The sequence below is a fragment of the Dendropsophus ebraccatus genome, chromosome 1 (assembly GCF_027789765.1).
Source record: "Dendropsophus ebraccatus isolate aDenEbr1 chromosome 1, aDenEbr1.pat, whole genome shotgun sequence".
Lineage (NCBI taxonomy): Eukaryota > Metazoa > Chordata > Amphibia > Anura > Hylidae > Dendropsophus > Dendropsophus ebraccatus.
The window spans coordinates 39570412-39596036 of NC_091454.1; positions in this window are offsets into that span (position 1 = coordinate 39570412).

Genomic DNA, 25625 nt, shown 5'->3' on the forward strand with positions numbered 1-25625 from the left:
TGTCCCTGGTAGCATAGTTAACCCCCCAGTCATGTCCCTGGTAGCCTAGTTAACCCCCCAGTCATGTCCCTGGTAGCCTAGTTAAGCCCCTCAGTCATGTCCCTGGTAGCCTAGTTAAGCCCCTCAGTCATGTCCCTGGTGGCCTTCTTAACCCCCTCAGTCATGTCCCTGGTGGCCTTCTTAACCCCCTCAGTCATGTCCCTGGTGGCCTAGTTAACCCCTCAGTCATGTCCCTGGTGGCCTAGTTAACCCCCCAGTCATGTCCCTGGTGGCCTTCTTAACCCCCTCAGTCATGTCCCTGGTGGCCTTCTTAACCCCCTCAGTCATGTCCCTGGTGGCCTTCTTAACCTCCCAGTCAGGTCCCTGGTGGCCTTCTTAACCTCCCAGTCAGGTCCCTGGTGGCCTTCTTAACCTCCCAGTCAGGTCCCTGGTGGCCTTCTTAACCTCCTAGTCAGGTCCCTGGTGACCTTCTTAACCCCCCAGTCAGGTCCCCGGTGGCCTTCTTAACCCCCCAGTCAGGTCCCTGGTGGCCTTCTTAACCCCCCAGTCAGGTCCCCGGTGGCCTTCTTAACCCCCCAGTCAGGTCCCCGGTGGCCTTCTTAACCCCCCAGTCAGGTCCCCGGTGGCCTTCTTAACCCCCCAGTCAGGTCCCCGGTGGCCTTCTTAACCCCCCAGTCAGGTCCCTGGTGGCCTTCTTAACCCCCCAGTCAGGTCCCCGGTGGCCGCCTTAACCCCCCAGTCAGGTCCCTGGTGGCCTTCTTAACCCCCCATCCCCCCCCAGTCATGTCCCTGGTGGCCTAGTTAATCCCCAGAGCCTCCGCTCCCACGCTATCCAGGTCCTCTTCTCCCTCCTCTCTTCTGTGCCGGTCTTCTCCTGCAGGCGGCACGCGGTGAAAAGACGTCATCGCGCGCGGCCCGCAGGAGTCACAGGACGTGCGCCGCTCTGTTGGGGAAGGAGCCGGCACAGACACAGGAAGATGCTGTGTATGCCGGCTCCTGCCTCACCACCACGGCGCACATGACAGGAGAGCCGCAAAGCGCAGAAGACGTGTGCCGCTCTGGAGGAGAAGGAGCCGGCATACACAGCGTCCTCCTGTGTCTGGTAACTGTCACAGACACAGGATGAAGCTGTGAATGCCGGCTCCTTCTCCTCCAGAGCAGCGCATGTCACAGGGGTGCCGCGGGCCGCATCCGGAGGTGTCAGGGGCCAGATGCGGCCTGCGGGCCGGAGGTTCCCCACCCCTGCTTTAGTGGATGCTGTGCTGGATAGCTAAAAGGGCCGCACGTCAGAACGCTGCATGTAGGTCTGTCCGGCATTAGTTGTAGAACGGATCATCAGAATTGTCCCATTGAAAGCAATGGGATCAGTTCAGAGATCCGTTTCCCTCAGGTTCTTCTCTCCTGCATCGGAGGAAAACGCCGCCGGATATGTGTAAACTAGGCCTTATATTGTATCCACTGACATGTCTGTGCGGCTGCTATGTATTGAATAGCGGCCACACAAAACCCACATGTCAGTTTTAACAGCAGTTTTGATTTTTATTACCTGCTGATAGTTCCACTTTGATTATAGTAGAGGTATTTTATCAAAAGATCCATTTTTATTTTAGTAACAATGATAATGTATGTGGTTTTTAATCCCTAGTTGTATACATTAAATTTCAACAAATATTTATAAATCTTTTTTTTTTCTAACTTCAGTTGATCGTTATGTGATGATATAATTTTATTTTATGCAGGAATTTTTTTTTTAGTATTTATTACGTGAACATTACCATATGATGTATGTCAAAATAACTTTCTTTTCGTTCTTTTTCTTACGACAGCTATATTTCTCCATCCTGTATCATTTTAAACTGTCACAGCATGACGGGAAGAAAAGGGCAAACTCAGGAAATCATTTTACATCCTTTCCCTAAAAATCTGGAGCGTATAAAAAATTGGTTGCAGAATACAGGCCAGGAATTTGAAAATTTAGCTTCAATTTCTCAAAAAATATTTGATGAGAAAAAAAATAACAAATATCATTTATGTTCTCTCCATTTTACCCCAGATTTCTACATTCGGACCAAAAGGGGCATAATGCTGTAACCGGATGCCCTACCTTCAACTTACACTGGTAAATGTAGTGGTTCAGCGGCTTGAACTTTCAAAAAGTTAAAGAATTCTTTAACTTGTTTGGCCTGGTAAGTATTTCAGAAAAAACATATTACCGTTACCAATCTAAATTTCTTTTTCCAGCCATCCATGATTCATGGGAAATTGAAAAAAGAAATTTATGTAGCAAGATTGAGAAGACAGCACTTTGTGTTTCTGGCGATGGGCAGTGCGATAGCCCAGGCCACAACGCAAAGTACTGCGTCTACTCGATGATGGACAATGACAGTGAAAAAATTCTGGATTTTGAGGTTGTCCAAAAAAAACGCAATGTTGCCCAAAAAACGCAAAAGTAGCAATGGAAAAATTAGCCTTCGGTAAGGTAATGGACAGAATCATAACCGAAGGTATGAATGTACGCATTTTTGCCTCGGATAGGCACGTTGGTATCTGTAAAAAAATGTGTGTCGATTACCCCCAAATTTCACAATAATTCGACATTTGGCATTATGCCAAATCCCTTTGTAAAAAATTGACTAATGCTAGCTGCCAAAAGTATTGCAAGGAGCTTATTCCTTGGATCGATAAAATTATTTTGCACTTTTGTTGGTGTATTCAAACTTGTGAGGACAATGTACAGAATTTGAAAGAGAGATGGTCTTTACTCCATCATGTTACTAATGTCCATGAATTTGATGGAGAAATTTACCAAAAATGTAGTCATGGACCACTGCCATCCACTGATGACAACAAAAATCTTTGGCTAGATAAGGAGACTCCACCTTATCTAAGTCTTCAAAAAATTGTCAATTGTCCATCCTTGATTAGAGATCTACCATATCTTGTGAATAATTGTCATACCGGTGCCCTCGAGAACTTTCACAGTCTTGCCTTAAAATTTCGCACGAAAAGAATTCATTTTGGCATAGACTCTATGGAAGCTCGTACAAAGCTTGCGGCACTTACCCATAATTATAACGTTGGTCGTAATATAGCAACTGTAAAAGTTCAGCGTACCAACACAGAGGCCGTTGGAACTAAAAGAACAAAGCTTGTAGTTCCAAAAGGGAAGGACCGTTGGATAGTTAAAAATGTGTCCAATATTTGGAGGATGTGTCCGTTTCAGTTTTAAAAATTGCAAAGGGAGCCATCACTTCCAAATTGGTCTTCACATGCTCCTTCTTTTCCCCCTAACATTTCAAATTTAGAACGGCCTAACAAATCTGAAATTAAAATGCACAAGATAAGTAGATTTCGCATCCCCCAAACTCTAAATTGTTAGTTTAAATTTCATGTAATTTTTTGTGGAGAGCCACATACTTACCACTTCAAGAAAGTCCCTCTTCTGGACTCGGTCCTGCCGCTGAAAAAAATGCTCCTGTCATTCTCTATGGATGTCCGGACACATCTCTGGTAATGAGCATAACGTGCGCACAGGGCTTCCGTGGGCCATCCATCTGCGGCTGGATCGGGTCCTAGAGCGTGACTTCGTGAAGGGGTAAGTATATGGCTCTCCACCGGGTGGTTGGGCGGGCTCTGCTCTGGCATGTAATCCTGTAAAATTGCTTTATTTTGGTTACTCATCACATGTAGAAGATGTATGATAAGATAAATTGAATAGTTAATGCATTTCGATTAATATTGTTTCTCAAGTTAAAAAGATATTTAGGGGGGGCGTGTCCTGCTGGGGAAGATGGCCGCTTAAGAAGAGAGCTCCGCTCACCATCCACCTGCTTCACCAGCTATCCAGCACCATCCTGCACCCTGCACCCACTGATCATCTCCCTGACCGCCAGTAGACATCCGAGCACCCCCTGGCACACTCCTCGGGACACCCGGCTGCACAAATCAGGCGAGCTGTAAAGCGAGGCTTATGCACATCGCGGCCGGCGCCATTTTGAGCCGGGCGCACGCTGAGGACTAACGCCCGACTCTCTGCACTCTCAGCTCTGGCACCCTCGTACCTGGTGTCGCAAGGCCCCGAAGCATAATCCGGGGGATCTGAGGAGTCCCGGCACCGTGCGGCAGCGGATCCCGGCCCCGTGGACCCCTCATTAGCGGTGCGGCCGGCGCCATTTTGATTTTTCTGACCGGAGGAGCCAGCTCACAGGTCTGTGGATAGCAGACCCCCAGGTACCTGCCTCGACTGTGGAGAAGACCCTCTCCTTGACACCCCCACTGACCCCACAGTGCCTCATATAAAGGGACATCCTATGTGTAAACTGGTGCCCCCTCATCATCTTGCAGTGACTGGAGGAGGGGCCTAATACCTCCATAGCCCTTATACCACCTACCCTCCCGCCATACCAGTGTTGGACCCTGCATGTTATTTGTTGTGTCACTGACTACACAACTAAAGAACTTATGTCCAAAGCTAGACAGCTGGCTACTCTTGAATATTAAAATACCCCTATACAGCTTTTTGCTGATCTCTCGTGGTTGACCTTGCAAAAACGACGGCCCTTGAAACCGCTCCTCACCGCTTTAAAAGACCATAATATCCCGTACAGATGGGGGTTCCCGTTCGCTCTTGTACCCCGAAAGAACGGCCAAACGGTCCAGCTGATCACATATGCTGACTTGGACGATTTTTGTTCTGCACTGGAAATCCCCCGCCCGGAACTGTCGGACTGGGAGCTATCTACCTCCCCGACTTCCCCCACCTGACTGGATGCGAGTGGACTCACAAAAGAGAAAGCTTACCCCACCCAGGGGCTCCCCCGCATCTGCTCCACCCTAAAGTGATGGCGCTATTATATCTCATCTGTTCCCACTGGTCAATTTCGTGATGGCGCTGACGTTCGCAGATTTCTTCACTTAGTTTATGATGTCACCATGTTGTTTGTTGTTTTTTTATAAGGTGCTATTTGGTACTCTGTGGACGCAATAGAGGTCCTCTGATGGTACAATGGTTATGTGAGGATTTTGTTTGTAACGGGTGCAGATACCCTAACACTTGAAACTGGCGCCATTCAGCTGCCTTGAACCTTGATCGCTTAGTGGCGGTCGGGCGTCTCTCATTTCTCCTATTGTTTATTTAGTAGCTTTGATTAGCGGCACTATTTGCCGGCAGAATTGGTACTAACCCCCCCATTTCTCTGGGGTTTATTTCGTACTCCCCCCAGATCTTCCATCCTTCTCACTTGGTGAGTGGAAGGAGGTCGGGGGCCTCCTTTAGGTCTAAACCTCATTAGACACATTTCAATTATTACCCCACTCCAAGGTTGCCCAGGGTGTTCTCGGAACGCACTGGGTATCCCATGGTTTTGACTATTTTGATTGTTCTTTAGTTACTGTGTTGATTTATTCCTTTTTGCATTTCTTTTTTATAGCAGTCTCTTTGTCTGTGTCTACCCCAATCCTCGTGTGTGACCCACCCTTCCTCCCTGAGCTGATTGGTTATCATCCGGCCGGTGAGTAATTTGGTGCTTTCTTACATAGGGGGATACTGTGCTACTTTACGATGGTCAGACTGTTATCCCTTAACGTCCATGGCCTAAACTCCAATACTAAGCGCAGGCTTGCGCTCACGGAGCTCTCTAAATCGCATGCGGAAATAGTTTTCCTCCAAGAGACACACTTTGATGCCAATGGCAATTTTAATTTTGCCAAACAAAAATTTCCTATTGCCTATTCGGCCCATTGCAATTGCAAACGAGCGGGAGTGGCAATACTTCTCTCGCGAACTTGTCCCATCCAGATTCACTCCTCTACATTAGATGTAGTCGGTAGATACATCATACTTCAGGGCACCTATAGGGGGCTCCCTATCGAACTTTGCAATGTCTATGTCCCTAATTCCCATCAGATACGGTTCCTGAATAAGCTATTGCTCCAGATCTCTCGCTTACCCCCTGCCACTTTGATCTTAGGGGGTGACTTCAATGCCATTATGTCAGACCGCATTGATCGTTTCTCCCCTACCATTGTACGACCCCCCACTTCCACGGTTACTCTGGCCAGGGAATTCAACAAAGTCATTGGTAAATACTCGCTATATGACCTGTGGAGAATTAACCACCCCTCTGACAGGTCGTACTCTTTACTCCACACCGCATGGGACGTTCACACGCATAGACTATTTCTTTGGGAACATCTCCGCTGTGCGGATAATGAAAGACGCTCACATGGGCATTATTACATGGTCAGACCATGCCCCGCTCACACTTGACCTTAGAGACACCGCGCTCTTCACTAGACAGTGTCATTGGCGACTCAATGACTCACTACTTAAAACCCCACACTTAAGAGATAGTCTGACATCCTCTCTGAAAGAATATTTCACTGTCAATACGGGCTCCGTGGGCTCCCCGGTGACGCTATGGGAAGCACATAAAGCAGTAATGAGAGGCTATTGTATATCTTTAAGTGCAAAACTTAAAAAAGATAGGAACCATATGATAGAGAAGTTTTCTGCTCAGTTGCGTTCCTTAGAGGCCAAATTGACTACCTCACCTTCTGTGGCACTGTTGCGGAAGGTTCTGAGCACAAGAGCCAAAGTGAAAAACCTAGCTTTACATAAAGTGGAAAAGCTTCTACTGTACACTAAACAAAAGTACTATGAAAAAAGTAACAAGGCCCATACCCTGCTTGCCAAACAATTACGGGATTGCACTGAGCAACAAACACCTCATATGATCAGAAGCAAAACTGGCGCTATGGTCCATGACTCTTCTGCCATTGCGGAGGAGTTCAGGGATTATTTTGCTCAACTGTATAACCTCCCAGATACGCTCCCGAGGGCCCCAGCGGACCGAGCACGATTATTTGACGCTTTCCTAGATACTTGTAAACTCCCTAGACTACCCTTGGATGCCCACGATACCTTAAATGCTGCAGTCACAACTGAAGAGTTAGGAGATATACTGGAAGAATTACCTAACGGTAAGTCTCCTGGCCCGGATGGGCTGACATACTTATATTATAAAACATTTGCCCCTATCCTCTCCCCCCACTTACTTAAAGTGTTTAACGCCTTTCTCCAAGGTGAACCCATCCCGACCACTATGTTACATGCCTACATTTCTTTGATACCCAAACCAGGAAAAGACCCATTGGATTGTGGGAGCTATCGCCCTATCGCACTCCTTAATGCAGATTTGAAACTATTTACTAAAATTCTCGCTAATAGGTTGTCGCTATGGCTCCCACAACTAATTGATAAGGATCAGGTGGGGTTTGTCCCCTGTTGCCAGGGGGTGATAACACTAGACGTGTAATTGATCTTGTTGACGCTGTCAATAAAGAAAAAGGTTCGGCGTTACTTTTGAGCCATGACGCAGAAAAGGCCTTTGACCGCCTGGGCCGTTTATGCTGAGAGTCTTGGAGACCTTCGGAGTGGCGGGTGCTTTCCTCACGGCGGTCAGGGGCCTGTATACATCTCCGACGGCACCCATTAAATTCCCCCATGCCAAATCTAATGCCATACATATCCATAATGGTACGAGGCAAAGTTGCCCACTGTCTCCCCTCATTTTTGTTCTATGTATCGAACCCCTGGCAGCAGCTATACGGCACCACTATGCTATACATGGCATACAGATTAGGGGGATAGATTTTAAGCTTTCCTTATTTGCTGATGACGTCCTGCTGACAATAACACAACCACATATCTCCCTACCTAATTTGCATGAACTTCTGACGCATTTTAGCCAACTCTCAGGTTATAAAATAAACACATCCAAAACAGAGGCCCTGGCCATTAATATAGCGGAGCCGTTATTAGCTAATCTCAAGTCTAATTATAAATACAACTGGAAGGATCTTTCCCTTAAATATTTAGGGGTTCAGATTACTAATTCATACTCTGCACTGTACACTCATAATTTTCCTAAGCTCTTCACAGATATACAGGCTCTGCTAGATAAATGGCACGCGCTTCCTTTATCATTGCTGGGGAGAATTGCAGCAGTCAAGATGACCGTCCTTCCTAAGTTGGTATATTACTTTGAGACCCTACCAGTCCAGGTTCCCCTTCGAACCCTTAAAGCTATACAGGCCTCTATCCTCCGCTTTGTTTGGGCCCATAGGAGACATAGAGTAGCTAAAGCTATACTTTTGGCCCCTAAGCATTGGGGGGGTCTTGCCCTCCCGCATATAGTATGCTATTACTGGGCAGCACACTTGCGCCATATCCCAGCCTGGTCGGCTCTGCGGACCTATACAAAGTGGATGATGATAGAAAAGTTATGGATCGCCCCAGTGCACCCCAACTCTTTACTCTGGTCATCATCGGATATTTCTCTGCAAGGTCCTATTCTTATGGCCCTATTCCACGGAACGATTATCGTTCGTTTTCGGACGGTATCGACCGCTACGGACGATAATCGTTCCGTGGAATAGAGTGCAACGATCAGCCGACATCGTTCATGTCGGCTGATCGTTGCAGTCGCTTGTTTTTCAACATGTTGAAAAACAAGCGACTGATATAGCAGCGATCTGCTGCCGTCGCTCCGTTGAATAGGAGCATCGGCAGCAGATGCTGCTATATCCTATGGGCTGCCCGGACGATCTAGCGATCCCCCGGGCAGCCCCCCCGCAGCTCCCCGCCGCCTCCTCCCGCGCTCACCCGCTCGCTGCAGCCGCGCTGAATAGCGGCGGCAGCGAGCGGCGAACGAGGAGCAAACGAGCGCTGACAGCGCTCGTTTGCTCCTCCAACGATCCGTGGAATAGGGCCATAACTCACACTAGACAAGTCTGGAATGCATGTATGCGTAGGTTTCCCCTGACCTCAAAGTGTTCCCCAATGACATCGTTCCTCTTTACTCCCAAATTACCGGATAGCCTCACAAGTAATATGACGAAACACTGGTATGCTAATGAACTATTCCGCTTTGCGGAATCCCTGCGGCCTTTCCGCAGTCTGGCTACAGACTTCCGTCTCCCGGTAGCAGTACAGTTCCAATACCTCCAAATTAAGCAATACATGATAACACTGTTCTCTTCCACTACGGTCTCCAAACCAATGGATTTTGAGAGACTTTGTAAAGCCGGAGTGTCGACCAAGGGCCTTATTTCCGACATATATAGAATACTTAAGCAGCCCCCACCAGACACTGAAGTACGCTATCCATACATGGATAAATGGGAGGGACTCTTTGGGAGATAGTTACCCCAGAACGTCTGGAAAATAATATGGGATAGGGCGGCCAAGACCTCAATATGTGTAAGATATAAGGAGAATCAATATAAGATAATGCTATTTTGGTATTATACTCCGAAGATCTTGCATGCAATGAACCCAGCTATCCCAAATCACTGTTGGAGGTGCCAGCAGGCTATGGGCTCTCTCCCGCATATCTACTGGCTCTGTCCTCTCATTGTCCCTTTCAGGTGTGCAGTGAGGGACCTCCTTAAAGAGATAGTGGGACTGGATATCCCGCTGGATCCTGTGTTCTATCTCTTTAACGTGACACAGATTAAGATAGGACGTACCATCCTAAAATTGCTTCTCCATCCCCTTACGGCAGCTAGATGCCTCATAGCAAAATATTGGAAGAAAACAGCCCCTCCTACAAGGGAAGATTTATACACTCGAATCCTTGATGTGAGGAACATGGAGCACCTAACGGCCATGTTAGACAATAAAATGGACCTGTTTAAGAAAATCTTGCGTCCATGGGATGTGTACTGGCAGGAGAGGAATTCTGACCGTTCTCTCCTTCCCCCCGAGGCCAGTCTTGACCACTTACTAATTACAGACTACTCCTACTCCCCCCCCCCCCCCCTCCTTCTGGTTTTCCTTGTCCTCTCTTATATATCTTGTCTGACCCTCCCTTGTGATTTTTTTGTTTGTTTGTTTTTGTTTTGTTTGATGTTTATTGGACAGAAAGGTAGTGTACATGACACTAGTATATGTTGAACTTTGATGCCGTGGTTATCTTTCTGGCATATCTGTCCCCTTTTTGATGAAACATTCCACTGTTAATGTTTGTATTTGGCTAATATGCTATTGAAAATATAATACTTGATTGTATGTTTGTTATTGAAAAATTTAATAAAAATACAATTATAAAAAAAAAAGATATTTAAAGGGAACCAATCACCTCAAAAACGCATATATAGCTTTTTAAATGTGCTGTTAGAGCAAACAGCACACTTTCCATACATGTTTCTATATACTCCCTGCCTCCCCCGTGTAAACCTTAAAGGAACTTTATAAAACTGGCGCCCGGTATGCAAATCACATCAGGTAGTCACCTGGGCGGTGTTCGGCTAGATGGTAGTCACGGTCAGTCCAGGTCCCCTGGGCGTTCTTCGGCAGTAATCACGCCCCTCTGGGCGTGATTCAAATCACCCAGTAGCTCCGACGTCACTCGGGAGCACGCCTTGCACGATGTCGCCACGCCTACGTTCTTACGCCGCCGCGCATGCGCAGTACAGCCGCCTCCATTCAGGCTGTACTGCACCTGTGCAGAATAGCCTCGAACTCAGTGTGAGCCGGAGTTAGAGGCTATTCTGCACAGAGGCTATTTATTTAAATCTGATGACATTAGACTGAAGTATTATCAGGTTACAGAAATCTGCTGTTAGCTTTGTCCTCAAAGCATCCTGCGCAGTAGGGAGCTAAGTCTCTTGCCTTGATACTAAGTGCCGTTCCTGTGCACTTATTCGTCCAATCCTTATTCCAGTGAGACTGGTAGGAGCACAGTCCTGGACCCGGCCAGAATGCTACATTCATCCTCAATAAAAGGGGCATGATGGCCAGGGGAAGGTCAGTGCTAATGGTCTCACTGGATCAAGAAGTATACGACTAAGTGCACAGTAATGGCATTGAGGATGTTTTCGGAGCATCCTGTGCAATAAGGAGCTATCAGTAGATTCTTAGAACTGGTTAATAGTTTAGAAATGTATCTGTTCATGGTGCTTTTTTGCCCAAGTATCGAGAGGGGTGAAATAAATAACGTGCACTCAACTCTCTGGCCCCAGTGCTGATGTCCATATAATGCAGCTATGGTCCACATCCACAATATACAGACATCAACGCTTAATCTGTTGTGGTTGAGTTCACGTTATTTCTTTCACCCGCCCTGGCACTTGGACCAAAAAAGCACTATGGCCAGAATTCCTAGAAAGTGTAAAAAAATGTTTTATTGATGTCACATATATATATATATTTTTTTTTTTTCCAAATGTTATAAAGAAAAACAGCCTGTAATTAGTCTACATAACACAACATCTTTTATTTTTTATTTTCAGATTTTTGATTTAGTTCAATAAAAAAAAAGAAAATTATCAAAATGTTACTATTATATTACTATATAAATATCTTCATTTTAACCCCTTAAGACCAGGGCAATTTTGATTTTTGCGTTTTCGTTTTTTTCCTCCTTGTGCATAAAAGGCCATAGCAGTTGCATTTTTCCACCTAGAAACCCACATGAGCCCTTATTTTTTGCGCCACTAATTGTACTTTGCAATGACAAGCTGAATTTTTGCATAAAGTACACTGCGAAACCAGGAAAAAATTCAATGTGTGGTAAAATTGAAAAAAAAACAAACACATTTTGTGTATTTAGTGGATATGTGTTTTTACGCTGTTCGCCCTGGGGTAAAACTGACTTGTTATATATGTTCCACAAGTCGTTACGATTAAAACGATATATAACATGTATCAGGGCCGTTTTAATACATTGGTGGGCCCAGTGCACAGCCCTCAAGAGTGGGCCCCCCCCTTACCTTTCTGCACATTGTATAATGTACTGAATTTGCCCCCACACTGTATCAAGAGCCCCAATACATACAGTAGTTACCTTATAACACTATTTCCACCATTCAGTGATTACATATTACATAAAAACTGCACTAAACAAAACAGAAAGATATCACCAATGATACCATTACATAATACCGCCACACCATGACCCCTATCAGTACAAGCCTATAACAGAGTGAAGTTACATCCAGTGACTCACCGGGGGCGTCTTCTCCGATCAGAGTCTGTCACCTTTTCTTTTTCTCTCCATCCAGCCTGGGCCACCTTGAAGTCTTCTCCTGGCTGTGAATCTTCTCTCCAGAATCTGCCAGACAAATATTTTAGGCTCCAACACATACAGTAGTTAGGTCCCTTGTACCCCTATACAGTAGTTACACCCCTCTGTACTCCTACATAGTTACACCCCTCTGTGCCTCCATAGTTTTAAGGTGTCCCTGTAGTATATTGACCCTCATGTGCTCATCCAGTTATATACAGCCCTCCTGTGCGCTCCCCCATTAGTATATAGCCCCCCTGTGCTCTCCCACAATAGTATATAGCCCCCCTGTGCTCTCCCACAATAGTATATAGCCCCCCTGTGCTCTCCCACAATAGTATATAGCCCCCCTGTGCTCTCCCACAATAGTATATAGCCCCCCTGTGCTCTCCCACAATAGTATATAGCCCCCCTGTGCTCTCCCACAATAGTATATAGCCCCCCTGTGCTCTCCTCCAATAGTATATAGCCCCCCTGTGCTCTCCTCCATAAGTGTATAGCCCCCCTGTGCTCTCCCCCAATAGTATATAGCCCCCCCTGTGCTCCCCCTCAATAGTATATAGCCCCCCTGTGCTCTCCCCAATAGTAAATAGCCCCCCTGTGCTCTCCATAATATATAGCCCCCTGTGCTCTCCCCCATAGTATATAGACCCCTGTGCTCCCCAATATATAGCTCCCCTGTGCTCCCCAATAGTATATAGCCCCCGTTCTCCCCCATAGTATATAGCCCCCCTGTTCTCCCCCATAGTATATAGCCCCCTGTGCTCCCCAATAGTATATAGCTGCTATATAACATTGAAAAAAACAAAACACTGTTACTCACCTTGGTCCACGCGTTCCTCTTCTCTTCCCTCTTGTGGCCGCACTTCCTGCGGTCACAAGAGGCTGCACTCCCCTTACCCTCGCGCCGACGCTCCAGTGACGTCGGGCGCTAGAGGGAGAGTGCGGCCTCTTGTGACCGCAGGAAGTGCAGCCACAAGAGTGACTGACAGGGAGGGAGCCAACGGCTCTCTCTCTGTCAGTGTCGCTGCTGCTGCAGCGCTGAAGCGCCGCAGCAGCAGCGGACGGGGGCAGCGGCGGATGGGGGGGCCCTGCAGGGGGCGCCATGGAGGGGTAAGTAGATTACCCATCCATGGCGCTCCCCCCTGACAGGCTGGTGGCCGGAGCCTTGTGCGACCGCATTGGTCGCACATAGCAACGGCCGGCCTGCTCGGGGGGGCCCCTTTAACCAGTGGGCCCGGTGCACGTGCACCATGTGCCCTCTGGTTAAAGCGGCCCTGACATGTATAACTTTTATATTATATGATGGCCTGTAAAAAATTAAAACCATTGTTTACAAATATATGTTCCTTAAAATCGCTCTATTCCCAGGCTTATAGCACTTTTATCCTTTGGTCTATGGGGCTGTATGAGGTATCATTTTTTGCGCCATGATGTGTTCTTTCTATCGGTACCTTGATTGCGTATATACGACTTTTTGATCGCTTTTTATTAACATTTTTCTGGATTTGATGCGACCAAAAATGCGCAATTTTGCACTTTGGGATTTTTTGGCGCTTACGCAGTTTGCCGTACGAGATCAGGAATGTGATTTATTAATAGTTTGGGTGATTATGCACGCAGCGATAGCAAACATTTATTTACTTTTATTAACCTGGGAAAAGGGGGGTGATTCAGACTTTTATTAGGGGAGGGGGCTTTTTATTAATAACACTTTATTTTTACCTTTTACACTTATACTAGAAGTCCCCTAGGGGGAAGTCCCCTAAGTGCACTGGTTACATAGTTAATACGGTTGAAAAAAAAGACACATGTCCATCAAATTCAACCACGGAGGGGATGGATACAGGGAAGGGGGAGGGGTGATAGGTTCTATACATATGCATTTATATTATTTTGGTCTAAGAACTTGTCTAGGCCGGTTTTGAAGCCCTCTACTGTTTTTGTTGTGACCAAATCCTGTGGTAGACTGTTCCACAGATTCACAGTTCTCATGGTAAAGAAGACTTGTCTCCTCCGGAGATTGAACCTTTTCTCTAGGCGGAGGCAGTGCCCTCTTGTCCTTTAAGGGGGTTTTACCTGGAACATCTTTTCCCCATATTTCTTGTAGGGGCCATTTATATATTTAAATAAATTAATCATATCTCCCCTTAAACGTCTCTTCTCCAGACTAAACAAATGTAATTCTTTTAATCTCTCCTCATAACTAAGATGCTCCATTCCCCTTATTAGTTTAGTTGCCCGTCTTTGTACCCTCTCCAGCTCTAGAACATCCTTTTTATGAATCGGGTTCCAAAACTGGACGGCATACTCCAGATGAGGCTGCACCAAGGCTTTATAGAGCGGTAATATTATATCCCTGTCCCTAGATATGCTGCAGAGATCTGAGCCGGGGACGGCGCCATCTTGGAGCGGTCCCCGGCCAGCTTCAGTAATGGTAATCTCCCCACTAGACACCAGGGATGACGCTGCAAACGGTAATCGGATGCAGCTGTCAACTTTGACAGCTGCATCCGATTACTGTATTCAGAGGAGCCTAGATGAGTCCAATGGCCATGAGAAATCACAACTGCTGCGATTTCCTATGGCCATTTGACTCATCTCGGCTAATCTGCATATTGAGCGCACAGATGAGCTGAACGCCATATCTCCGATCTGGAACGGGTGCGGGACTAGCAGGAATAGGTATGTATGCTCGGCCCTGTCCTGTGGGTACTGTACCTGTAACTAAATTTGTTATAATAATTTGGCCAAACATGAGATGCTAAACTGCTGTACCCATCATGCTAGTGTAGCCAAAAAATTCTTGTAAAATAGCATTATGTGATCACTGGTCTTACCAGGGGTGGATCACCTTCCCTATTTAAAAGTTGTTGTTTCCTTTTTTTTTGGCTTTTCTGAATAAAATTATATTGAAAAGCTAATTCTGATTGTGTTCACTTTTTATTAAAATAGGTTAACATATCAACATAAATATAAAGCACACAGAATACATAAACAAAATAATTATTTCAAGATTTAACAGTAGTGTATTATCCAACTATCTTATGACGGTATCTGTCTGTACTTGTAACTCAACCTACTTAAGTTACATTAACATTTTCAATCAGTGCTGCTGTGAACAGTCATCTTTATAATCCTCAGGTGTGTCCAGCTCCTGTCACACTCTCCAGGTCATGTAGTTATCACCAGCGATACTCCAAATGTCAGTAACTCAGTAGGAGAAACAGTGGCCAAAAAGTACAAGATAAAGTGACACTATAAAGATGACCGATCACTGCAGCCCTGATGTTATGGCATCTGCCAGCATAAATATATGCAGATCTGTGACATTTTCCCTCATGACAGGTAATAGTAATACTCAAAAAAAAATCAATTAGCCAAGGACCTATATGTTTGCCACCACACAGGTGATTGGTGATGGTCCTTTTACACGTGTCAATTACTGGCCACATGAACACTAGTAAAATTAAGACCGACTATCAGGCTGTGTTAAAGGACATAGGGGGAGATTTATCAAACTGGTGTAAAATTGTCTTAATTGCCCCGAGCAACCAAATCGATTCCACCTTTCATTTTCAAAATGACCTGTGATGAATGAAAAGTGGAATATGATTGGTTGCTAGGGGCAAAGAACACAATTCTATTTTATACCAGTTAAATAGATAAATAAGTTTTGAACTCAGTGCACGGAAATGCAGACCCCACCCCCCCAGAAACTTTAACCTAAAAAGAAGACACAACAACCTTTACCGTTTGTAAACCCTTATGAAGTCCGCAGCCATAAAAAATTTCAAACATTTAAAAATAATATAAATAATAATTTAAGCAATTAAAACCTCAGTCCTTAAAACATAACCTATCCAGCCCAGAATGGACTGGGCGATTGATTATACCCCACTACAAAGTCCACGACAGTTCTTAAAACTCTTTAATAATGGGGCGGGAGGGTGGGAGCATCTTCTTTCAGGGATCCTCGCCGACTGAGCTCTCAGAGCTGCGCTGCTTAAATTCAAACCAAATCTCCCGCACTTTTCCCAACCGCCAATCACAGCTGGTCCTCGCTCAGACTTCTTTTCTGCTCACACCGTTGGTCCAATCAGCTGATAGCAACAGCTGTTTAGCAGAATGTTCCAGAACCGGATCGGACCGTCTGTCATGACAGAAAAAAAGGGGGGGGTGGACAAGCACAGAACGGAACAAACCAAGTATGCCCTATAATGAAAGCTATACCCCAAAAAAGGGGGGGCCAAATTCTGTGTGTCCCCCCAATAATATGGGGGGGCCCTTAGCATGGAAATGCAGACCCCACCCCCCCAGAAACTTAACCTAAAAAGAAGACACAACAACCTTTACCGTTTGAAATTTTTTTATGGCCGTGGACTTCATAAGGGTTTACAAACATTTAATAATAATATGAATAATAATTTAAGCAATTAAAACCTTAGTCCTTAAAACATAACCTATCCAGCCCAGAATGGACTGGGCGATTATACCCCACAAGCCTGAGACCAGCGGTCAAGGCCCCCCCCAAAAAGCACCGCGGCACCAACCTCTACCATGTTAAAAATATCTGAACCAATTTCCGATAAATGTACCAAGTCAGACCAATACAATCCAGGCAGGAAACCTTCCAGCTCCGTGTGTCTGTAAGAGACACCTCCAATTGTCGGCATAAATTTTTCCAGGCCGTGATTAATGCGCTTACGTATGCGCTCACAGTACATAGTACCTTTAATCTTCCATTCCAACCTTGGTACAATATCGGAAAACAATAAGCATGCCTGTGGAAAAAGAAGGTTAAGCAAACATAAATCTCTCTTCATTTCCTCAATAAGGACTTCTGTCCTGACCTTGCTCACATCATTGCCTCCAGCATGAATGATTAAAGGGGTTGTCCGGCGATAAAAAATTATTCACAGAATAACACACATTACAAAGTTATACAACTTTGTAATGTATGTTATGTCTGTGAATGGCCCCCTTCCCAGTGTCCCACCACCCCCACCCGTGTACCCGGAAGTGTGGTGCGCTATACATTACCTGTCACGTGCCGACCACGGTCTCCGATCCTCAGCAGTGACGTCTTCTTCGGGAGGCCAGCGGATATTCCCGAGTGCCGGCTGCCCTCTGCAGCGTCATCCGAAGCTCAGCCGCGATTGGCTGAGCATAACTGTGCTCAGCCAATCGCGGCTGAGCAGCTGATGACGTGGCCGCGTCATCAGCCGCTCAGCCGCGATTGGCTAAGCACAGAAACACTATTATTCTGTGAATAATTTTTATCGCCGGACAACCCCTTTAATATATCCAAGAGGAGGCAATGATGTAGCTAAGCGTAGCACTTTTGTATGTAGCTGCCTCCACCTTAAACCCCTGAAACCAAACCACAATACGGAATAACTATTAGGGTATAAACCCACACACCGTATACGCAGCAAATACGCAGCAGATGTGAAGGTGAAGATTTGATGCTGTGTTCAGTTACTTAGATCTAATCTGCTGCGTATCGCATAAGTAAATACGCTGCATATACGGTGTGTGGGTTTGTACCCTGAGGGTACAAACCCACACACCGTATACACAGCAGATACGCAGCAGATTTGAAGCAGATTTGATGGTGAAGATTTGATGCTGTGTTCAGTTATTTTGATCTAATCTGCTGCGTATTTGTTGCGTATTTGCTGCGTATCGCAGCAGTAAATAAGCTGCATATACGGTGTGTGGGTTTGTACCCTTAGGGTATAAACCCACACACCGTATACGCAGCAGATGTGATGGTGAAGATTTGATGCTGTGTTCAGTTATTTAGATCTAATCTGCTGAGTATTTGCTGCGTATCGCAGTAGTAAATACGTTGCATATACGGTGTGTGGGTTTGTACCCTTACAGTCCATAGCTAGATTAGCTGAATACGAATGTGAGGCTGCTCTCTGCTCTGCCCCATATATATAAAGGAATGTCCTACTATCCAGACAGAAACTAAGACACTACAAGGCCAGGATGCACATATAATTTATATCTCCTAGAATTCCATCTACCAATACGTTTCACAACTTGTTCCTGTAGACCCAGAGCAGCGGCTTCGGTCGCTGCGCCGATTCTAAAGGAATGACTTGCTAATTTTGAGGTGTGCTAAACCCAGCTGTCCTAGGCATTTGCAGAGAACTTAATTAAACTGAAACATGGATAAGAAAGACCAATCTTCATGAAGCAAAAATACACCCTCTATTGGTGGGCGAATAGCTAAGTAATCCTCTACTGCCTTTACAGGACAAACAGGGGAACCAGCATAACGGTTAGTATTTTTAACACATCACCATCTGTTTTAACATCTGCCAGCATCAGCCCAGAAGCAGTAGTTTTGTTACCTACCAGCTCACTGGTTCTTAACCCCTTCGTGCTGCAGCTAGTTTGTGCCTTAATGACCAGGCTAAATTTTCAAAATCTGACCTCTCTCACTTTATGCGCTTATAGCTCAGTGATGCTTTAAAGTATGCTAGCGATTCTGAGATTGCTTTTTCGTCACATATGGCACTTTATGTTAGTGGCAAAATTTGGTCACTACTTTGTGTGTTTTTTTGTGAAAATCAAAATATCATGAAAAATTATAAAAATTTGCATTTTATGAACTTTGAAATTCTCTGCTTCTAAAAAAAAGAAAGTCGTAGCACATAAATTAGTTACTAAGTCACATTACCAATATGTCTTCTTTATTCTGGCATAATTTGGTAAACATATTTTACTTTTTTAGGGTGTTACGGGGCTTAGAAATTCATCAGCAAATTATCACATTTTCGTGAAAGTTTCCAAAACTGATTTTTTTAGGGACCAGTTCTTTTTTTAAATGGATTTAGAAGTCTGGTATTCTGAAAACCCCCATAAGTGACCCCATTTTGGAAACTACACACCTTAAAGAATTAATCTAGGGGTATAATGAGCATTTTAACCCTACAGGGGCTGGAGGAAAGTATTCACAATTAGGCAGTAAAAAAAATGGAAAATTAAAAATTTCCAATAATATATACGTATATTAAAGTTTTTCATTTTCAAAAGGAAAATGAGACAAAAAAGCACCCCAAAATTTGTAACGCAGGTTTTCTTGAGTACAACGGTACCCCATATGTGGGCGTAAACCACTGTATGGGCACACAGCGGGGCTCAGAAGGAAGGGAGCGCCAATTAGCTTTTCCAATGCAGATTTTGCTGAAGAAGTTTCTGAGCGCCAGGTGCGTTTGCAGAGCCCCTGTAGTGCCAGCAGAGAGTAAAATCTCCCAATAAGTCACTCCATTTTGGAAAGTACACCCTTCAGAGAATTCATTTTGGGGTGTGGTGACCATTTTTACCCCACAGGTATTAAGAGGAAAGTATTCAAAATTGGCCAGTAAAAATGAAAAACTCGAATTTTTCCAATATGTTGGTTTAGTTTGAAATTTCTCAATTTGACGAGGAACAGGAGAGAAAACGTACCCCAAAATCTGTAACTCAGGTTCTCCTGAGTAAAACGGTACCCCATATGTGGGCATAAATCACTGTATGGGCACACAGCAGGGCTCAGAAGGGAAGGAGCGCCAATTTGCTGGAGCAAAACCGCAGCTAGTAATGGTTATTAGAACAGCGCAGTTACTAAAATAAAAAAATAAAAAAATGAGATTACAAGTAATCTGGGGTGGGCCCGTCAGAGGCAACGTGGGCTGGTCAGAGGCAACGCAATCTGGAGGGGGTCATTGGCAACGTGGCGTGGTCAGAGGCAACGTGGCGTGGTCAGAGGCAACGTGGCGTGGTCAGAGGCAACGTGGCGTGGTCAGAGGCAACGTGGCGTGGTCACGTGCAATCTGGGGGGGTCACATGTAATCTGGCGTGATTACGGGAAACCTGGGGGGGGGTTATGTGCAACCTGGAAGGGTTACAGACAATCTGGGATTGTTACTGCTAAACTGAAGTGCCTATAGGTAATCTGGGGTTGGTAAATGTAATTTGGGGTGGTTACAGGCAACCTGGAGGGGGTTACGGGCAACGTGCGGTGGTTACGGGCAACGTGCGGTAGGGTTAGGGGTAATTTGGGAGTAAACTGCAATTATTACTATAATAAAAAGTGTGTGTTTTATTTTGTACGTTTGTCACTTTTTGTACTTTATACATTCATTTTCACTGTATTACTATGATTACTGTGATATTTTCTATCACAGTAATCATAGTTCAGTGACACCAAATTGGTCTCCGTCACTTAAAATTTTCCAGAGTTGGCTGGTTGTGAAGCGCATAACCAGCTTCATAACCAGCCAGGACGTCGAGGAGGACGGAGCTCCAGGATCAGGTGAGTATATGGGGAAGGGGGGGACGACATCACTTTTTATCCCCTGTCACCAATCATTTATGGTGACAGGGGATAAAAAGTGCCGGCGGCACATGGTACAAGCGATCAGCTGTATATAGTATATACCGCTGACCGCTTGTACCGGGACCCCACAGGGGGGTCCCTGATGACTGCCCCATGCTCTCCGCTACCTCCGGTGGCGGAGAGCATGGGGCTTTCATTCATTTAAACTTTTCCATCCCTGCGAACAAACATCGTTCTTGGAAATGATGGCCGCCGGGGGAGGGGGGTTAGTGATTCCCTACTAGGGGGGGCTGATCTGGGGTCTGAGGGGACACTTGATTTCATCTCCCCCTGCCGTGGATTCACGGCGGGGGGAGATGAAAAGCAGCGGCGGCACCGGTAATCCCCTTTACCGACGGCCGCCGCTATAATGTTAATAGCAGCGATCGTCGGTAAGGGGGGGGGGGGGCCGGGACGAACCCCACACACTGCCCCAACCCCTCAGCTACCTCCGGTAGCTGGGGGGGGGGGGGATGGGGTGGGAGCAGTCCTGGCCCCGCAGCCTTATTCTCTGCCATCGCCGTAAAAAGCTGATGGCAGCAGAATAAGGACCCTTAGTGACCGCCGTAAAAAGCCGTATCGGCGGTCACTAAGGGGTTAAAGCACCAAAGAACGCTAAACAGAAAGCAACCTTAAATAACACAACTTCAAATGGGGAAGTACAAACCAGCTGCAAGGTGTTACAAAGTTTCAACAGTAGCTCAACAGTAATAGGTCTACACAAATCCATCCTAGGAGTTTGTTTCCTGTAACCCTTTAATGCTTGGGAAACAGGGAAGTAACTCAACAGACTCTGCCAACCAAATAACTTAAGGATGAATGAGACACCCGCTAAGTGTTTTGACAAAGTAGCAAAGGACCACTTCCTAACAAATATATGTTCTAAATAAGATGGTCTCTAGTCCTCATGAGATTGTGACCCAATTTAAGTTGTTTTTTAAGAACCTATACACATCAGAAGCAAAATATGAAAAGGCAGAGCTTAAGGGATATCTAGGGGATATACCATTACCCACACTTTCAAAGAACAAAAAGAAAGGTTAGAAACAGCAATAACGGAGAGGGAATTTAGGGAAGCCTTGAGTGGCATTAAAGGAAATACAGCACCAGGGAAGGACGGCATTCCTTATGAGGTGTATAGGTGCCATGGGGAGGCATTAATTAAACCCTTGTGGGAGGTGTTTAATGAGTCCATAGAACAGGGCAGTTTGTCAGATTCCATGAATGAAGCTATTGTCACCCTTATATTAAAGGAGGGGAAGGATAAGACGGAGTTAGAATCATAAAGACCAATAAGTCTTATTAATACTGATGTGAAGATTTTCTCTAGAATTCTAGCAAATCGTTTGAAGGAAGTTATGCCCGGTTTAGTACACGAAGATCAGACGGGTTTTATTCCAGGGCGTATGGCCAAATATAATATAAGGCGGGTATATGAAAATATCCAGATGACTGAATCCCCGGGGTCCCACTCCATCCTGTCCTTGGATGCGACAAAAGCATTTGATAGGGTGGAGTGGGACTACTTATGAGAGATCTTAGAGAGATTCGGGTTCGGTCCCCGGTTCATTGGAATGGTTAAATTAATGTACAAATCACCCAAAATGTTTGTAAGAGTGAATGATAGGCTCTCTGAGGGGTTTATAGCAGAAAGAGGTACTAAGCAGGGGTGTCCCCTCTCTCCTCTACTCTTCGCCCTGAGTTTGGAGCCATTGGCGAAGTTGATCAGACAGGATTCTTTGATTGAAGGTTTTGGGGCGAGGGGTGGAGGAGACAGGGTGACGCTATATGCAGATGATATTTTGCTGTTCCTGAAAGAACCTACTGTTTCTTTTCCTAGGGTAATGGAGTTGATTGAGGAGAATGGAAGGTTTTCGGGTCTGCTAGCGAACTGGGGAAAGTCCATTTTGATGCCTCTAAAAGAAAGGAGAAGTGTTGGAGTATTCCTAGTGAGAACTTTGGAAGAGGGGGGGGAATTTCGGTATTTGGGAGTATATGTGTCAAGACAGATTGCTGACTTTAATAGACTGAACTTAGGGAAGGTCCTGAAAGAGTTGGAAGGGAAGGTAAACATCTGGGTAAGGCTACAGTTAAGTAAAGCTGACAGGATAGTACTACTAAGATCTATTTGTTTGCCAAAATTGCTTTTTATTTTTGCAGTAGCACCTATTTGGATAGGGGACAAATTTTTTAGGAGAATCCGGAAATTAGCAAATGACTTAATATGGGGGAGAAGGAGAGTGCGTATCAAATTAGAAAATCTTGCGCTCCCTATGGATAGGGGTGGGTTAGGGGTACCCAATTTTAAGATTTATTATTTGGCATCGCAGCTGGTCTGGTTCCAGAAGCCGCTCAATAGGGGATTTGTTGACTGGATTGGTCAAACAGTTAAAGTGTTGGATCTTGACCTGATACAGAAAATAGAGGCAGGGATGCTGGATCAGGAGAGATGGAAGAAGAATTTAATGGTAAAATCTCTGGTTTGTGTATGGAAGGCAATTAAAAAATTGTTGAGAGTAAGGGGACATTTTCCATTTACTTCACTGTGGTATAATTATTATTTGGGGACACAGGACATTAGGATAGGAGAGGAGTTATACGAAAAGGGTATAAGGGTTTTGTTGGATATAATGGTGGATAATAGACTTAAAGAGTGGGAGGAGGTTAGACAGGAATATGCATTATCGGGAAGTTGTTGGTATACATATACCCAGATATATATGGGGATAAAGGGGGGAATGAGAAAGGATGGGGGTAAGGTACAGAGTGAGCGAATGATTGAGAGTATTAGGGACTTCGGCTCCGGGCTAGTGGGAATCTCCTATATTTATAGATACCTTATTGGTGTATCAGAGGGTAGTTCTAAAAGTAAGGATAAATGGGAGGAAGAGATTGGGGAACTGTCTGAATTACAATGGATGAGAATACTGCGGAATATAAGGGATGTCTCGAAATCATTTAATCATAGAATTATACAGTATAACATTGTACAAAGGTTGTACTGCACCCCCCTATTCTTGGCAAAAATTAGACATTTAAATATCAATAGCTGCCCCAGGTGTGGGAGGAGGGAGGTGGGGTTCCTACACATGGTGTGGTCATGTCAGGAGTTGGGGGGGTTCTGGGAGGCAATCCTGTTAAATATAAAAAATACAATGGGGATGGAGATTCCCAGTAGCCCGGTAGTAACAATATTGGGGGAGGTGTCCTCAATAGAGTCATCTAAAATAATACGGAAGAAAGTTAGTAGGTTCCTGTTTTATGGGCGATTGGTTATAACAAGAAAGTGGATGTCACCTAATGCTCCCTCATACCATGAATGGGAGGGTTGTATGAGAACTTTTGAAAGGTATCACAATTGAGGAAGAGGTTGTGTGTTTTTTTTTTTTGTTTTTTTTTTCCTCTCTATCTCTCTCTATTCTCTGAGGGTGGGGGGGATGGGTAGAAAATGTCAAATGATTTGTTGACTGTTTTGTCTGGTAAGGTTCTGTTTTGTTTTTTTGTTTTTTTTTTTTTTTTTTTACTGACATATTGGAAAAAAAAAAAAATTTTAAAGGGAAAAAAAAAAAAAAAAAAAAAAAAAAAAAGGTAGGAGACCAGTCTGTTGAATGTAATCCTTGGTAAAAGGATCCAATATCTGGACATTATAGACTCATCACTGGAATTCCTACAGAGACTGTTCAGAGGAATGCTTTTGGGGGGTCATGGGGTTCTTAATGTTGGGGTTCATGTTGTGTACATAAACAGTGTATATATGGAAAAAATAATAAAAATGATATTTAAACAAAAAAAAAAAATATATGTTCTAAATAAGCTAGAGCTAGCCACACATCCCCTTCTAAATACTCTACATCCCTGGCCATACAAAATTGCTTCCAATCCTGCCATGCAGAGTATATGGCCCATGTTCTGCTAGACAGCGAGTTACACAATAGACTCGGCACTAATTCCAGACGAGATCCCATAGGTGACTCGGGCAGGGCACCCCTTCTTGATCCGCTCCGGGAGCCAGGGTTCTGAAGGTTGTAAACTGTCGACGAGATGGAGAATCAGCAATTATATTTTTTGAACCTTCTAGGTAAACTGCTTTAAACCAAATGTTAAAAGGATAAACAACATAATACTAAGTGACGTAAAAGCTTCACTACCTCGGGGGATTTAGATGACAGAGTTCACAGCAAAGATGATACCCTTATTATCTGACCTCAGTCTTATTCTCTTATTTTTGAAATGCTGACCCCAAATCACTATGGCAACTACAACAGGAAACAACTCACAATACAATATTTTTCACTAAACCATTTTTAATCACGACTCAGCCCAACACTCTGCAGACCAATTACCCGCCCAGAATGCCCCATAACCCAACGAACCGGCTGCATCTGTAAACAGTAAAGATTCTGCTTCAACAAACTCCTCCTGCCAGACTGTTCTACCATTGAAACGTAACAAGAACTCATGCCACATACTTATATCCTCCTTAAACGGTTTTGACAACCGAATATGCGCATAGGGCGATTTAAGGCCTGCAGTAGACATGTATAATCTCCTAGAGAATATACGCCCCATTGGGACCACTTTAAGTGCAAAGTTTAACAAACCCAAAAGAGACTGCATTTCCTTCAACAATACTTTCTTTTTACCTAAAAATTGCAACAACAAATTCCTTAACCTAGACAACTTATCAACAGGCAGGTGAAATTACATGTTTACTGTATCTATTGTAACACCTAAGAAATCTAAACACTGACAAGGGGGCACAGTTTTTTCCTCTGCAATGGGAATGCCAAATTCACTAGTAACCAAGCGAAATCTGTTTAATAACTCAGAACAAACATTAGACCCTGCTTTATTAATAAACAAAAAATCGTCTAAATAATGGATAACACCCCCTTCAGGTATCCCCACACTGACCACCCATTCAACAAATGTAGCGAAACTTTCAAAATAAAAACAAGAGAGGGTGAAACCCATAGGCAAACATTTATCAAAAAAGTAGTTACCATCAAAGAAAAACCCCAGTGAATTAAAACCTTGCAGATTGACGGGCAAAAGCCGAAAAGCGGATTTAACATCACTTTTTGACAACAATGCACCCGAACCAAACTTCCTCAAAAGATCCAGTGCATCCTCAAAGGATGCATACTCTACAGATGCATTGCTTTTGTCCATCAATGCGT